Raw genomic sequence first — 15,839 nt, forward strand, 5'->3', positions numbered from 1 at the left:
TAGGTCCGGCGTCGGTTGTCATCGCTTCTTCCCTGACGTCAGTGCGACAGAGGTATAAAGGAACCAGCCGACGCCATTTTCTTCAGTTTTTCTTGCCCCAGATGTCAGGTGCCCCCAGAAGGAAGGCAATACATAAATTTGTGTAATAATGCAGTGCAATATAATCAAAATACAGTAGTTGCAAGCAAATACATCATAAATGAATACCCCAGTCAGGTTGTATGAGGATGTGTTAGCCTACAGGCCTGTCCCAAGAGGGGAAGGAGGGAGGGAAACCTGGACTGCAGCTGTATTAGCACTCGAACATCTACATTTATGGTAGGTACAAAACTGTACTATGTTCATCGTGCATACAGCTGCAGTCATAACAGATGGGTAGAATCCCAAAGCTAAGAAAGGGGTGGTAGGCACTAGGTGGAACTAGGAGGAGCCAAAATGCCCTGCAAGACTGCAGTGGCAAAGCCTGCTCTAGATTTGGAGTATAATGGTAGGTTGCAGTGCTTGGAGAAGGTATGCACAGAACTCCAAGTGGCTGCTTCCAAAATATCCTTGGTATGAACTCCTCTGAGGAAGGCTGCAGAGGTGGCTGTGGCCCTGGTGGAATGAGTTCTAATGCCTGTAGGCACAGTTTTGCCATGAAAGGAATAGCAAAAGCATATGCAGTGGGCTATCCATTTTGAGATTGTCTGTTTGGAAATTGGCTTTCCTTGAGCTCCTACCGCATAGGCCACAAAGAGCTGTTCTGATTTTCTGAAAGGCTTTGTTCTGTCCAAATAATAACGCAGTTGTCTGTGGATGTCCAAGGAATGTAGTAATCTCTCCCCTTTGTTTTGAGGATTAGGATAAAAAGTAGGTAAATGTATGGCCTGATTTAAAGCTACCCTGGATACCACTTTAGGCATAAAGGACGGGTTGGTTCGTAAGGAAACTCTGTCCTGATGGAAGATGATAAAAGGCTGGACAGCCATGACAGCCTGTAGTTCTGAAACTCTACGAGCTGAGGTGATAGCCAGAAGGAAAGCTGTTTTCCAGGACAAATATTGCAAATCTGATGAGGCAGCTGGCTCAAAGGGAGGCAAGGTCAGTTTTTCCAGAATGAAATTAAGATCCCAAGCAGGTATTGGTTGTTTCCTTGGAGGTCTTAAATTCTTAGCCGCTCTCAGGAACTGTCTTAAGAGAGGGTGAGAGAATAAAGGTGGATCAGTGTTGTATTCTGCAGAAATGGCTGAGGCATGGATTTTGATGGAGGAGAAAGAAAGTCCACTGCTTAGCAGTTCAGCCAAATATTGTAGTATTTGAGGTAAATTCAGTTTTCCAGGATCCTGGCCCTTTTTCTCATTCCAGACACAAAAACGTTTCCATTTTGCGGAGTAAGCTTTTCTAGTTGATGGCCTTCTGGCCTCCAAAATGACATCCTGCACCTCCTTGGAGAGTAGGGCCTGTTGTGATGCTAAGGAATCTTCCATGCGGCTAGATTGAGTGTTTTTAGCTGGCTGTGAAGAGTTTTGAAGCTGTGCTGAGTCAGAAGAAGAGGCATTAGAGGCAGGGTTCCATGGTGGTGAATGCGTCAGGCTCCTCAGGAGTGGGTACCAGTGTTGCCTTGGCCAGTCTGGAGCAATGAGAATCATCTTTGGTCTGTCTGCTCTGGTTTTCAATAGAACTTTGGGCAGCAGAGGAAGAGGTGGGAAGGCATAAACTGTCATTGATGTCCAACTGAAAGAGATAGCGTCCACTCTCCAGGCCTTTGGATGGAAGATCCTTGAGCAGAATTTTGTCAATTGATGATTTTTGTGGGAGGCAAAGAGATCTATGTCTGGCCTTCCCCATTCTTGGATTATTTCTGTAAAAACTTTTGGATGCAATTTCCATTCGTGTGGATCTGTCATATTCTTGCTTAGGTTGTCTGCCAGCGTGTTTTCCTTGCCTGGCAAGTACTGTGCTTGTAGTTCCATTTGTAAGTCCATGGCCATGTTCCAAAGTGACATGGCCAGTCTGCATTGGGAGTATGAATGCGTTCCTCCCTGTTTATGTACCACATAACTGTGGTGTTGTCCGTTCTTATCAATAGTTGACCTGGTTGTAGAAGGTCCTTGAAAGCTATGATAGCATTTATTACTGCTAGCATTTCTTTTTGGTTGATGTGAAGGTGCTTTTCTTTTTGGGACCATTTGCCCTGAATGCACCGATCTGTCATGTGCGCCCCCCAGGCGTAGTCCGAGGCGTCTGTTGTGATGACCTGATTTGCTTGAGGCTTGCTGAATGGAAGACCTGTGTTTGTTTGACATGCTTGAGCCCACCACAGAAATTCCTTTTGCAGACATGGAATTAGTGGTATTATTGTTTCCAAACTGTGGCTGTGTTGAGACCATATGTTTTTCAGGTACCATTGTAGTTTCCTCATATGCAGTTTTGCACATGGGATTAGTAAGATGCAAGATGCCATGAATCCCAGAGCCTGCAGGATTTTCCTTGCAGTCAGTCTGGTGCAATTTGCTAGTGTTCTGAAGTATTGAATTAGTTGCCCCTGCTTCTCTGGCATGAGGTAGGCCATCTGGGTGTTTGTGTCCAAATTGGCACCCAGGAAAATTATCTTCCGAGAGGGTATTAGCCTTGATTTCTTTTTGTTGACTGTGTATCCCAGAGAGTTCAACAACATTATTACATAAGCCAGATGTTTCAGAAGAATGTGCTTGCTGTCCGCTTGGATCAGGCAGTCGTCCAAATAGGGGTATATTTGTATCCCTTGAAGTCTGCAGTAGGCAATTACTGATGCCAGGCATTTTGTGAATACTCTGGGCGCAGTAGATAAGCCAAAGGGCAATGCAGAGAATTGATAATGGGTTGAACCTGCAAGAAACATGAGGTACCTTCTGCAATTTTGTCTGATTGGGACATTCAGGTATGCCTCCTTGAGGTCCAATGTTACCAGCCAAGACTCCTTGCCCAGCATGGGAAGAAGTTGCTGTAGAGTGAGCATCTTGAATTTTGGTACGAGTAGAAATGTGTTTAGGATGGATAGGTCCAAAATAGGTCTCTAATCTTTTCCCTTCCTTGGCACCAGAAATAGCCTGGAATAAAAACCTTGACCTTGTTCGTGCGTAGGTACCTCTTGAATAGCTTTCATGTTTATGAGATCTGTAATTTGCCTTTGTGCCTCTGCCCTTTGATTGTGTGGCAGGTTTGGCATGCCTCTAATTTTTGGAAGGGTGTGAAAATGGAATTTGTAGCCTCTGTTTATAATGTCCAGGATCCATTTGTCCTTTGTGACAATATGCCAATTTATTGAAAATAATGCCAGCTTTCCTCCTAAGGGGGCTGCCATTTGAGACTTGGTTGGCATGCAAAGGGGGACAGTCATTGGGTTTGCTTTCTGAAAGACTGCGAGTTATCCTCACCACCTCTTTGTGTAGGAGCTTGTCATTGTCTGCCTCTAAACGATCCTTGGGATTGTCCTCTGCCCCTCGGGCGCCTGTATCTGCCTCTTTGGGGTCTGTCCGTGGCTGCAAAGGACCAGTTTTTGGAAGGCCAATTTCTACTAAAACGTGGGGGTTGTACCTGTACAAATTCTTTCACAGTTTGCATTGATTTAGCCTTTTCCTCCATTTTCCTTAACACCTCCTCAGCATTAGCACCAAATAGTACATCCTTTTGAAGAGGGGCATCTAGTAATTTAGCTTTGACATGATCAGGCAAGGCTTGTTCCTTGAGCCAGGCATGCCTACGTATGACTAATCCTGTAACAGCAGCTCTACATGAGGCCTCTAGAGCATCAAAACCACATTGTAAGGTATGCTTACCCACTTGTTCTGCACTATGCATCAAATCCTGCAACTCCTTCAAGTCTGGTTGTTCAGGTTGTGACATTTTACTTTTCAATTGTGATAACAAAAACTGTTGGTATTTTAGCATATGAAACTGACAGTTTAAGGCCCTCATGGATAAGGTAGCCGAGGTATATACCCTTTTCCCCCACCTTTCTAAGGATCTGGAGTCTCTCTCAGAAGGTAATGGATTTTTAGCAATGGAGGCCTTAACTCCCTTGGGGCCCTGTGAGATGGTTTCTGGGTCAGCAGCATGGCTTTTGTATAGAAATTGGTGTGAGTCAGAAACCCTGTAGTACCTGTCAGGCTTAACTGGAGCTGGAGGTAGAGAGTCCGGGTTAAGGCAAGCCTCCGAGTAAACATCATCTAGGATGTCCAAGACAGGAGGTATAGCCAGAGGCCTGTGCTGAAGTAGCAAGAGAAATTCCCTGAGCCTTTTCTTGGAATCTGAATAATCTTGGCCTTCCCAGTGGAAGTGTTCCCTTAAGGTATGCAAAGTTTCCCCAAATGAGTAATCCTCTGGGGGGAGACAGAAGGGATGGACTCCTCCGCATCAGAGTCTTCAAAGGGGAGTAAGAATGTTCCTGATCATCAGAATGCTCTGAAATAATGGAGCCCTGATCAGAGGAGGGAATCTTCCTCCACTCTGGGCCTTTGTCCGGTGGGGATGAGAACCTCTGATAAGAGTAATTAAATCCTCAGCCATTTTAAGCATCTGTTTCTTAGGCATGGGGCCTGGAGATGGGCCCTGTGTAGCTGGTCTCTTAGAGTGCATGGTTGCTTTAGACTTTGTGAAAGCCTTGATGGAGAAAGAAGAGGAAGGTCTGAAGACACCTTGAGTGGAGGTGGACCTGTCCACATTCTGAGATTCAACGCCAAGAGTGGCTTCAGTATCTGTAGTCGGGGTGGGCCGAGGAGCCTGCGACCTCGGGCACAGGAGACACCGTCAAAGAAGTGTCGTCGGTAGTCAGGGGCTGCGTAGGCGCCTCGCTGAGAACCGGACCATGTGTAGTCGGCTTTGGCGTGGTGTCGGTAGAGGCCGCGGACCTCGTGTGTCGGTCCTTGTCTTTGCGTTTTTTTAGACAAAACCGGAGTCGGAGTATCCGACGACATAGTATAGTTAAATGCTTTCCCAAAATAATGCTGGGCGAACTCCGCCCGACGCTTAATAGTGTGTTTGTTGAATGTAGCACAAAAGCGACAGACCGAGACGTCGTGGTCTGGGCCTAAACAAGGTATACAGAGGGAATGGAAATCCTTATGTGGTATTTGCTTCCCACAAGAAATACAATTATTAACTTTGTCTGACATCGGTCTGTGGCAAGAAAAGTTTCCCCAACGGGGTACTTAGCTTTTAAGAAGACTTTAGTTTCCAAATTTTCGTAATCTCAGGAGCTGGCAGACCGGCACTTGCGAACTGCTTCTGCTTCAGGCACCGCGCGGCAAGAAAGACTGAAGAAAATGGCATTGGCTGGTTCCTTTATACCCCTGTCGCACTGACATCAGGGAAGAAGCGACGACAACCGACGCCCGACCTAGACTTTGGAATTCGGCCGACCGAGGACCCGCCTGACGGCAGGAGAACCTATCTGTTATGACTGCAGCTGTATGCACGATGAACATCTAAGATGGGTTCTCTACACATGACATCCTGAAGTTCAAACTCAACCAAGCTGAAGTTAAAGGTATCAACAGGGCAGTCTTTTAGAATAGCAACTGTGGAAGTAGAGGCAGCCAGGACAAGGAGAGGCAATGTTAACTTTTCCAAAACACAAGTAAGGTCCAAAGGTGGTGTAATTTTGTTTTGGAAGGTCTCAGATGAAGAACCCCACTTCAGGAACTGTTTCGTAGGCAGGTATAAAAAAGGGGTTTACATCAGACAAGCAGGCATGGTCAAAATATGTACTTTCATACAGGCATAGGATAGGCCTGCTTTAGGTCTGACAGGTAGCTAAGTGCCAAGGACAACAGTGTACAGCTTGTATCCTGTTCTCTGTAAAACACTAGATGTAGAAACTTTGCCACTTAGCTATGCAAGATTTTCTACAGCTGAGTTTTCTGTTCTACCTCAAATCCTGTATCATGTCCACTAAAGATGTGACAGGAAGGAAGCAGTGTTAATTCATCCACATTGATGATCTCAGAGTCAGCAGGTTGAAGTGAATGACTACTCTCCTGATCTGGAATACACAGTCTGATGAAAATGTGCTAATAGAATCATTCTTGGCCTGTCCTACCTGCGATTTTGCAATAGTCCTGGGATTAAGGGAATGAAAGGAAAGTATAAAGAAAGAGACCTGCCCAAGACATGGAGAACACAAGCATCATCCAGGTCTCGTTCTTGAGAAAACTGCCACAAAATGCCCTGAGTTGTTTCCGGATAAAGGAAAACAAACTCTAACACAGAAATGTAATTACTAAGTACTTCCATACAGGCTACTAACATGATTTCCTCAAAAAAGAAGTTATGTACTCACCATAACGTTCCATCTGAGTAGTTCTACTTCATTTGTCTTAAACCTGTGGTTACCAGATCCGTATCAGATCCGAGCCGGCAACTTCCCTAGAATCTGGTCTGAGCTCCAAGCTCCTCCCATTACCCATAATACATCGCGACTACCTTCCATCCCCCAGATTGAGTCTGCTGCAACTTTCACTGAACAATGCAACTTCAAAAAAGTACAGTTGCGTACACTTACCATAAATGCAGATGATCGAGTGTATTCACTGTTGCAGTCATCACATTTGGGTTATCTACTTGCAGTAGCCCTCAGTCAGCCTGATTATCAAAGTCTTGGGTCCTGCATCGGCTGCTGTCTCATCTTCCATGATGCCAGGTAGTCAGGGATATAAAGCATGCAGCCGATGCCATTACATCAGTTTTTCTTGACCCAGATGTCAGGTGCCCCCATAATGGGAAGCAATTATATACAAGGTTACACCCCCAAGAAAAAGCAAATACACCAAAAAGCTTTAAGCATAGTAAACAATAATAGAGGTATCGTCAATAGAAGTCAGGGGGCTGGAGGGATGGTAGTCAGGACTGCAATAGTAAATACACTCGATCATCTACATTTATGGTAAGTGTGCACGACTGTACTATGTTCTTCATGTTTCACTGTTGCAGTCATCACATTTGGGTAAATTCCCAAAGCTAAGGATGGGAGGAGGTAATTAGATAGCATTAGGACCAGCTATAAGGCCCTGCAAGACTGCAGAGGCAAAGCCAGCTCTGGATTTAGAAAAAAATGGCAAGTGGTAATGCTTGGTGAAGGTATGTACAGAACTCCAGGTAGCAGCTTCTAGGTTGTCCTTGGTAGGGACACCTCTGAGAAAGGCTGTAGAGGTAGATGCAGCCCTGGTTGAATGTGGTCTTGTCCCCTGTGGGGTAGGTTTTCCATGGTGCTTATAGCAGAAATGAATGCAATGGCCTATGCACTTAGAAATGGTTTGCTTTGAAATGGCCTTCCCCTCTGCCCCTGCAGCAAATGCAACCAGCAGCTGTTCGGACTTCCTGAGAGGCTTAGTCCTGTCCAAGTAAAATCCAAGTTGTCTGTGCACATCCAAGGAGTGCAGGATTCGTTCCCCTTTGTTCTGTGGATTAGAGAAGAAGGTTGGCAAATGAATGGACTGATTAAGGGCCACACTGGATACCACCTTGGGCATGAAGGAGGGATTAGTCCTGAGGGACACCCTGTCAGCATGAAAGATGATGAAAGGCTCCACTGCCATGAGGGCCTGTAAAACAGACACCCTTCTTGCTGAAGTGATGGCTAGAAGGAAGGCTGTTTTATAGGAAAGGAATTTCAACTCTGCATTTGCAACTGGCTCAAAGGGAGGTAGAGTGAGCTTTTCTAATACAAAGATAAGGTCCCAGGCTGGAGTAGGGGCACTCCTGGGTGGTCTTAAGTTTCTGCCCCCTCTGAGGACTTGCTTCAGCAGTGGATGAAAGAAGAGGGGTGGTTCTGTATTGTAATTAGCTGAAATGGCTGAGGCATGAATTTTGATGGAGGAAAAAGAAAGGCCCTTGTGAAGCATCTCAGTTAAGTATTGAAGAATATGGGGTAAATTGGGCGCTGCTGTGCCCATCCCTTAAGTTTAGCTCCAGGAACAGAATCTTTTCCATTTTTCAGCATAAGATTTTCTACTACTAGGCCTCCTTGCCTCCAGAATGACATCCATCACTTGCTTACTGAGAGACGGTAATGGAGAGTTCAGGTAATTAGCCAGGCTGCCAGGTACAGGGTTTGAAGCTGTGGGTGCAGAATCTGGCCCACCTGTTGGGACAGCGGGGCAGGGGTCTGAGGCATTCCCATGGTGGCAGCAGTGACACACTGCGCAAGAGGGGGTACCAGTGTTGGTGTGGCCAGTCTGGTGCAATCAGTATTGTCCTTGGTTTGTCCTGTTTGATCTTTAGTAGTACCTTGGAGAGGAGAGGCAGAGGGGGAAAGGCATAAACTGACAGGTTTTTCCTGGTGAAGGACAGGGCATCCATTTTCCAAGCTTGGTTGTGAAGAGTCCTTGTGCAGAATTTGTCCAATTGGTAGTTCTGGGGGGCGGCAAACAGGTCTATCTCTGGGCTCCCCCATTTGTTTCTCAACATGTTGAATATCTATGGTTCCAGTTTCCACTCGTGTGGGTCCATGAGATTTCTGCTTAGGTCGTCTGCCAGTGTATTTAGCTTTCCTGGCAGGAATTGAGCCTGTAGGTGCACTTGGTAGCTCAAGGCTGTGTTCCACAGAGCCATGGCTAGTCTGCAGAGAGGGTATGAGTGGGTTCCCCCCCTGCTTGTTTATGTACCACATGACAGTGGTGTTTGTCCATCTTTACCAATAATTGTCCTGGAAGAATGTGGTCCATGAAGGCTGTCATAGCATTCTGTACAGCTAACATTTCTTTTTGAATGATATGCAGGTGCATTTGATTTGGGTTCCATTTGCCCTGAATGCACTGCCCTGCCAAGTAAGCCCCCCCATTGCATAATCTGATGCATCTATTGTTAGGGTTTGGGCAGCATGGGGTAGAGTGCATGGCAGTCCCTTGTTCTGGTGGCAGGCCTCTGCCCACCAAAGGAACTATATCTGTAGACAAGGTATGATAGGAATCACTGAGTCTAGATCCTGAGAATGTTGACACCATAGGCTATTTAGATACCATTGTAGTTTACTCATATGCAGTCTTGCATATGGAATTAGTAGAATGCAAGAGGCCATGACATCAGGGCTTGCAGCATTTTCCTTGCAGATAGCTGGGTCTTTGTGGCCAGTAGTTTGAAGTAGACTGTCAAAAGAACTTGTTTCCCTGGCATGAGGTAGGCCATCTGGGAAGTTGTATTCAAACTTGCTCCCAGGAATTCAACTTGTTGGCAGGGTACAAGATGTGATTTCGTTTCATTTATGGTGTACCCCAGAGATGTTAGCAATTTCTTTACAAATGCCAGATGATTTAATAGTATGTCCTGGCTTTCTGCCTGAATTAGACAATCGTCCAGGTATGGGTATATTTGAATATTTCTTTGCCTGCAAAATGCAAGGACTGGAGCTAGGCACTTTGTGAATACCCTGGGTGCAGTAGATAAGCCAAAGGGCAGTGCAGAGAACTGACAGTGTATGTAGCCTGCTGTGAAGCGTAGGTATCTTCTGCAAGATTCCCTTACTGGGATGTGCAGGTAGGCCTCCTTTAAATCCAGTGTTGCCAACCAGGCATCTTTGCCTAGCATGGGAAGCAGCTGATGAAGAGTTAGCATCTTGAATTTTGGGGTTACCAAAAATGTGTTTAAGATAGACAGGTCCAGGACAGGATGCCAGGAATTGTCTTTTCTGGGTACCAGGAAAAGTCTTGAGTAGAAACCTTGCCCCCACTCCTCTTCTGGGACAGGTTGAATAGCCTTGATGCTTAAAAGAGAGAAAATTTGCTTTTGAGCCTCCACTGATTTGGGGGTAGGTCTGACCAACCATTTGGGGTTGGTAAAGGGTGAAAGTGAAATCTGTATCCTTGGGAAACTATATTTAAAATCCATTTGTCCTGGGTAATGAATTCCCAATTTTTTGCATGCAGGGCAATCTTTCCCCCTAAACGAACAGTCAGTTGAGCAGGGCTTGGAAGATTTAAAGTTAAGTCATTGAGACAGTTTACCATAGGAGGGAGTCTTACTACTCCCTGCTTTGGAAGTGGGAGCCCCAACTGCTTAGGCCTGTGAGTATCTTGGGACTGAAGCCTGGGTGTTCTGCTGGTTCTGGGTTTGGACTAAGAAGGCCTGGAAGAGGCAGGAAAGAACCAATTCTTAGAGGGCCAATGCCTACTAAATCTGGGAGGCTATGCTTGCAAGAAATCTTTAACAGTTTGCATAGATTTAGCTTTTTCCTCCATCTTTTTAAGTACTTCTTCTGCTATGTTGCCAAACAGGCGGTCTTGGTTTAAGGGAGCATCCAATAATTTAGCTTTAACATGATCTGGCAAAGATTGCTCCTTAAGCCAAGAATGCCTTCTAAGTACAGACCCAGTGACAGCAGCCCTGCAAGATGCCTCTAATGAATTAAAACCACATTACAAAGTATGTTTTCCAAGTTGTTCAGCAGAATGCATTAAAGCCTGAAAATCTTTATTTTCAGCACAGTCAGGAATCAACATAATTTTCTTTTCAAGCAATCCAATAATATGCTGCTGATACTTTAACACATGAAACTGGCAGTTTAAGGCCCTAATGGTCAAGGTTGCAGAAGTGTATACCTTCTTACCCCATCTACCAGCACCTATCAGAAGGGGTAGGATTTTTGGCAGTAGTAGCCTTAATGCCCTTGGGTCCCCGTGAAATGGTCTCAGGATCCACAGTAGGATATTTAAAGAGGAGCTTGTGAGAGTCAGGTACCCTGTAATACCTATCAGGTTTTCTGGGAGCAGGAGGTAAAGGGTCAGGTGCCAGGCTAGATTCCGAGAAGGCATCATCTACAATGTCTAGTACAGAAGGGATAGCTAAAGACCTGTGTGAGGTAGGAGTAAGAATTCACTAAGCCTCTTTTTGGAGTCAGAGTAATCCTGGCTTTCCCAGTGGAAATGCTCCCTAAGAGTATGCAAGGTTTCACCAAAAGAGAAATCATCTGGAGGGGAAGCACTGGGAATGAAGTCCTCTGCATCAGAATCCTCATAGGTAGATAAGGGCAAATCCTGGTCATCAGAGAAAACAGAAATTTCAGAATCCTGATCAGAAGAATCAGAAGGAAAATCAGTCCTAGATCACTTAGAGGGGGAAGGGTGGCCTTCCCTGATTAGAGTAAGAAGATCTTCAGCCATTCTTATCATTTGTTTTTTAGGCACAGGGGCCTGACCATGCGGTCTGGGCGTTGGTTTTCTAGGCATGGATCGAGTTTTATGCCTTGAAGAAGCAGATGGCATCTGTTTAATATGCAAGTCAGTAGGCCTGAATACACCCTCAGAAGCCGGTGCCTGCACAGCGGCTCCAGACCCATCCAAGGTAGAGACATCTGCAGGTTCCACAGTCGAAGAAGCATCTCGCGGCATACCGGACTCCGAATGGGTCTCAGTAGAGGCCTGGAAATCTGAAGTAGTGGGTATCAGGGGCTGCGAAAGCAGCTGAGTACCGGCGAACTGGCGACTAGCTTAGGAGAAGCGTCATCGGCAGCTTTGGACCTATGTGGTCTGTCTCTGTCTTTATCTTTGCGTTTTTTCAGAATGTCAGTAGTCAGGTGGCTTACCGAAGCCATTTTGGGATAATTGAACAGAGAACCAAAATATTTAGATGCGTAAATGAACCGATGACGAATAGTATGAGGTTTGAATGGTCACAAAACCGACAGCCCAGTACATCATGTTCTGGGCCTAAGCAAGAAATGCAGTACGAATGAAAATCTTTATGAGGTATTTGCTTTTCACAAGAAATACAATTGTTAACTTTTACTGACATCGGTTTAGAGCAAGAAAAAAGGATCCCCAACGGGGTACTTAGCTTAGTTGAAGACTTCGGATCTGAAACTCGAAAACGAAAATTTCAGGAGTCAGCCGACCTGCACTTGTGAGCTGCTTCTGCTTCAGGCACCGCACGGCAAGAAAGACTGATGCATTGGCATTGGCTGCATGCTTTATACCCCTGACTACCTGACGTCATGGAAGATGAGACAGCAACCCATGCAGGACCCAAGACTTTGATAATTAGGCTGACTAAGGGCTACTGCAAGTAGATAACCCAAATGTGATGACTGCAACAGTGATACATGAAGAACATCAACTTACACACCTAAAACCAGCTAAAGTGCTGTCCATATGGTAAGGCCAGGGGGGAAGGAGGGAGGGACAGTTGAAGAAAAATGAAGTAGAACTACTCAGATGGAACGTTATGGTGAGTACATAACTTCTTTATCTGAAATAGTTTACTTCATTTGACCTTCGACCTATGGGACAGAGTCCCCAGCTACTAAAATACCTGGGTGGCCTTCAAGGAAGGACATTCCGGAGCACTGCAGAACCAAAATATGCTCTCCTTCTAGACATCAAATCCAATTTACAGTGAAAAATAAAGGTATGAGATGAGGACCAAGTAGCCGCAGAACAAATGTCGTCTAATGATACTCTCGACCAACAGGCTACAGAAGTAGCCATGGACATAGTCGAGTGAGCTTTAACCTGACCCAGAAGAGACAAACCTTTATCCTTGTAGATCTGAAGGATAAATAAGGAGATCCACCTAGCAATGGTAACCTTGGAGATAGATTTACCCAAAAAAGGTTTAGAAAAGGACACAAACAATCAGTCAGATTTGCGAAAGGTTTTGGTTCTGTGCAAACAGAATCGTAACCGTCTATGAACATCCAACAAGTGCAGCTTGTATTCCATTTTGTTTGTAAAATTCGGGAAGAAAACAGGTAAATTGATAGTTTGATTGATGTTAACCTCTGATGCTACTTTTGGGAGAAAGGAAGGACTGGTACAAAGGGAAACCCTGTCCTTATGGAAAATCATGTATGGAACCTTGACAGACCATGTTTGCAGTTCTGAAACCCTCTTAGCAGAGGTTATAGCCACTAGAAAAGCTGTCTTCCAAGACAAAAACTTAAGATCCGTGGTTGCTGCAGGTTCAAATGGTGGAGTGACCAACGCTTGAAGTACCATAGTAAGGTCCCATGGGGGAATGGGATCTTTGACCGGAGGACGTAAGAGGAAGGTACCTTTGATAAAGGCTTTACACAATCTGGAAGAGGCTAAAGAAGCAGAATTCTCACCCACATGAAAATGAGAAATGGCAGCTAGTTGAACCTTGATTGTAGACTAGCTAGCCCCTTGTTGAAAAATATCTGCCAGAAAATCCAGAATAGCCGGAACAGGAGCCGTGAAAGGATCTAAACTCCTTTGAGAAGCCCAAAAGGAAAAACATTTCCATTTGCTACGATAAACCTTCCTGGTGGACGACTTATGAGCTGCCACCAGAATAGACCTGACCGAAGAAGACAATCCAGGAGTTTTAGCAATTAAGGGAACTGGAGCAGCCAAGCTGTGAGCCTCAGACTGTCCAGATTTGGATGAGGGACCCTCGAGGAGTGTGAAATGAGATCCTGAATGGGATCCAAGATCCAAGGCGGAGCTAGAAGATGAGACCAAAGGAAGGGGAAACAATACCTGGTGAGGCCAAAAAGGGGCAATGAAGATCACTTTGCTCCCCAGTCGACAAGCTTTCTGTAGAAACTTCGGAATAAGGGGTACAGGAGGATAAGCATACAGAAAACCAGGAGGCCAAGCATGGACTAAAGCATCTCTGGGGGACTCCCCCGGCAGGGGGTTCAGAGCAAAGAACTCGCTGCACTTCGCATTGGAAGGAAATGCGAAGAGATCGCAGCAAGGCCGTCCCCACTCTAGAAAGATCTGCTTCGCTACTGAAGGACTCAGAGACCACTCGTAAGACAGCAGGATAGTCCGGCTTAGTCTGTCCAAAAAAATGTTGGACTGTCCTGGAATATGCTTTGCTATCAGAAAACAATCGGTGGAGATTGCCCATTCCCAAACTCTCATAGCCTTGTGACAAAGGAGGTAAGACCTGGTTCCACCCTGTTTGTTGATATACCAGACCACTAAAATGTTGTCTGACTGGATTGCAATGGCTCCTAGAGGTAGAAAGGCATGAAGGGCCTGCAACGCTAAAAGGACTGCCCTCATCCCCAGAACGTTTATATGCAAAATGGTCTCGAAAGGGGACCACATGCCTTGGACTGTCCTTCCCGAACAATACCCCCCCACACACCCTAGTTGTGAGGCATCCGTGGTCACTGTGGCTTGGGCAGGAGCTGGTACAAAAGGTTGTCCCTCCAGAATTTCTGAAGAATGTATCCACCAAAGAAGGGATGACCTGCAGACTCAGCTGAGGCGTATTGGATGCGACAACGGAAGATCCAACAGGGACCATTGCACTGCTACAGTCCACTGTAGTACTCGCATATGTAATCGAGCACACAGAAGTGTTACGGTCGCTGCCATAGAACCTAGGGCCCACAAGACAGATTCTGCTGAGGGAAGGTAAGAACGGTAAATGAAGGCGACATGCATCCTTAGGTTTCGAACTCTCTCCGTGTCAGGAAGATTTTTGTCTGTAGCGTGTCTATCCATGCCCCTATGTATTCTATCACCTGGCCAAGATTCAGAAGAGATTTGGCTGTCCTGATTGTAATCCCTAAGTAGAATGCAGGCTTTAGGAAATAATCTCTGGTCCGACAAAGTAGACACTTGGTGGGAGCAGTAAAGAGCCAATCGTCCAGGTAAGGGTAGACCTGAATCTCTGAAGCCTCAGGTGAGCAGCTACTCGCTTTGGTGAACACCCTGGGGGCTGTGGTGAGACCAAAGGGTAGGGCTCGGAACTGATAATGATTGGTTCCTAGCCGGAAGCGGAGAAACCTCCTGGAGCTTCTGTGCATCTTTACATGATAGTAAGCATCCTGGAGGTCAAACAAGCACATCCATTCGCTCTCTTGCAGGTACGGCATGATGGACTGTAAAGTGACCATCCGGAACTTTTCTCTGGCAACTGACAGGTTCAGAGTAGATAGGTACAGAATGTGCCTTAAGTCCCCCGTCTTTTTTGGCACCAAAAAGAACCTGGAGTAGATGCCCAATCTGGACTGATCTGGAGGGACGGGTTCGATGGCTTGCTTCTCTAGCAGCTTGGAGATTTCTAGTGCTGCTGCCTCCCTTTGCATTGGCGGTATGTCCGGGAGGTGTTTGAAAAGTGTGGGAGGAACCACAAACAGAATAGCCTCTGGAAATTTTCTGAAGCACCCAACGGTCTAATGACATGGACTCCCATGTCACCAGGTGCAATGACAGGTGACCCCCCCCCCCGACTGCCTCCAAAGCAGAGCAGTCAGGCAACCCCTCAGGATTGCTGCGCGGGCCTGTCCGAGAAAGGTTCTCGAGACCCAAAATTCCTCAGACCCCCTCTGCCTCTGGGCTGGCGTCTAGCCAGTCCCCTTCTGCCTCTAGGGGGAGAAGAGCCCGGTGTGTCCCGGGAATATGGAGTCTTCCAGAACCACATCATCTTTGGCCCTCGCTGATTCTGGGAAAAGGATCTTTGAGGGTTTGAAAAGCGGATTCCAACGGCAGACAGTGTCTTCCCGTCTTTCTCACTCTGGACAAATGTGTCTCGGACAGTCTTACCAAAAAGAGTAGACCCGTCATAAAGGGTGTTCGCAAAAGTCGCCTTGAAGGGTTCCATCAACTGACATAATCTGAGCCAGGCATTACGCCTCATGGACATGCCTGACCCAGCTGCCCTAGCTGCTCCTTCAGTAGCATGTGAGAGGAGTTGCATGGATGTGCTTGAAACCACTGTCAAGGTAGCCATCCTCGCGGAGAATGTGGCTCTGTCCTCCTGCGACATGGACTTTGGGGGAGACTCAGCCAGTTCCTTAACCAGGTCACGCTGTAGTCTAGTAACGTGGGCCAAATAGTTCAGCACCCTGACAGAAAAGGTCGCTGACGCATAAACCCACTTCCCTAGGCGGTCCATCATCCTAGACTCAT

The 15,839-nt window shown here is 46.2% G+C and overlaps 1 protein-coding gene across 4 annotated transcripts in view; it reads right to left on the reverse strand.

The window, feature by feature from the left end:
- The window catches only part of CUL2 (cullin 2), a 2,069,186-nt gene that overhangs the window by 1,378,328 nt on the left and 675,019 nt on the right, over nucleotides 1–15,839 (reverse strand). The window contains exons 1-2 of one of the 4 annotated variants that reach the window (XM_044066714.1): nucleotides 13,205–13,210; nucleotides 9,682–9,686 (exon numbers count right to left, since the gene is read on the reverse strand). The exons of the other annotated variants lie outside the window; for them this stretch is intronic. The gene's annotated coding sequence lies outside the window, so the exon portion shown is untranslated. Of the gene's footprint in view, nucleotides 1–9,681; nucleotides 9,687–13,204; nucleotides 13,211–15,839 lie in introns of those variants that run through there. 4 annotated transcript variants of the gene reach the window in all.

This window comes from Protopterus annectens, chromosome 3.part1, assembly GCF_019279795.1.
Source record: "Protopterus annectens isolate FY-2018-M chromosome 3.part1, PAN1.0, whole genome shotgun sequence".
Lineage (NCBI taxonomy): Eukaryota > Metazoa > Chordata > Ceratodontiformes > Protopteridae > Protopterus > Protopterus annectens.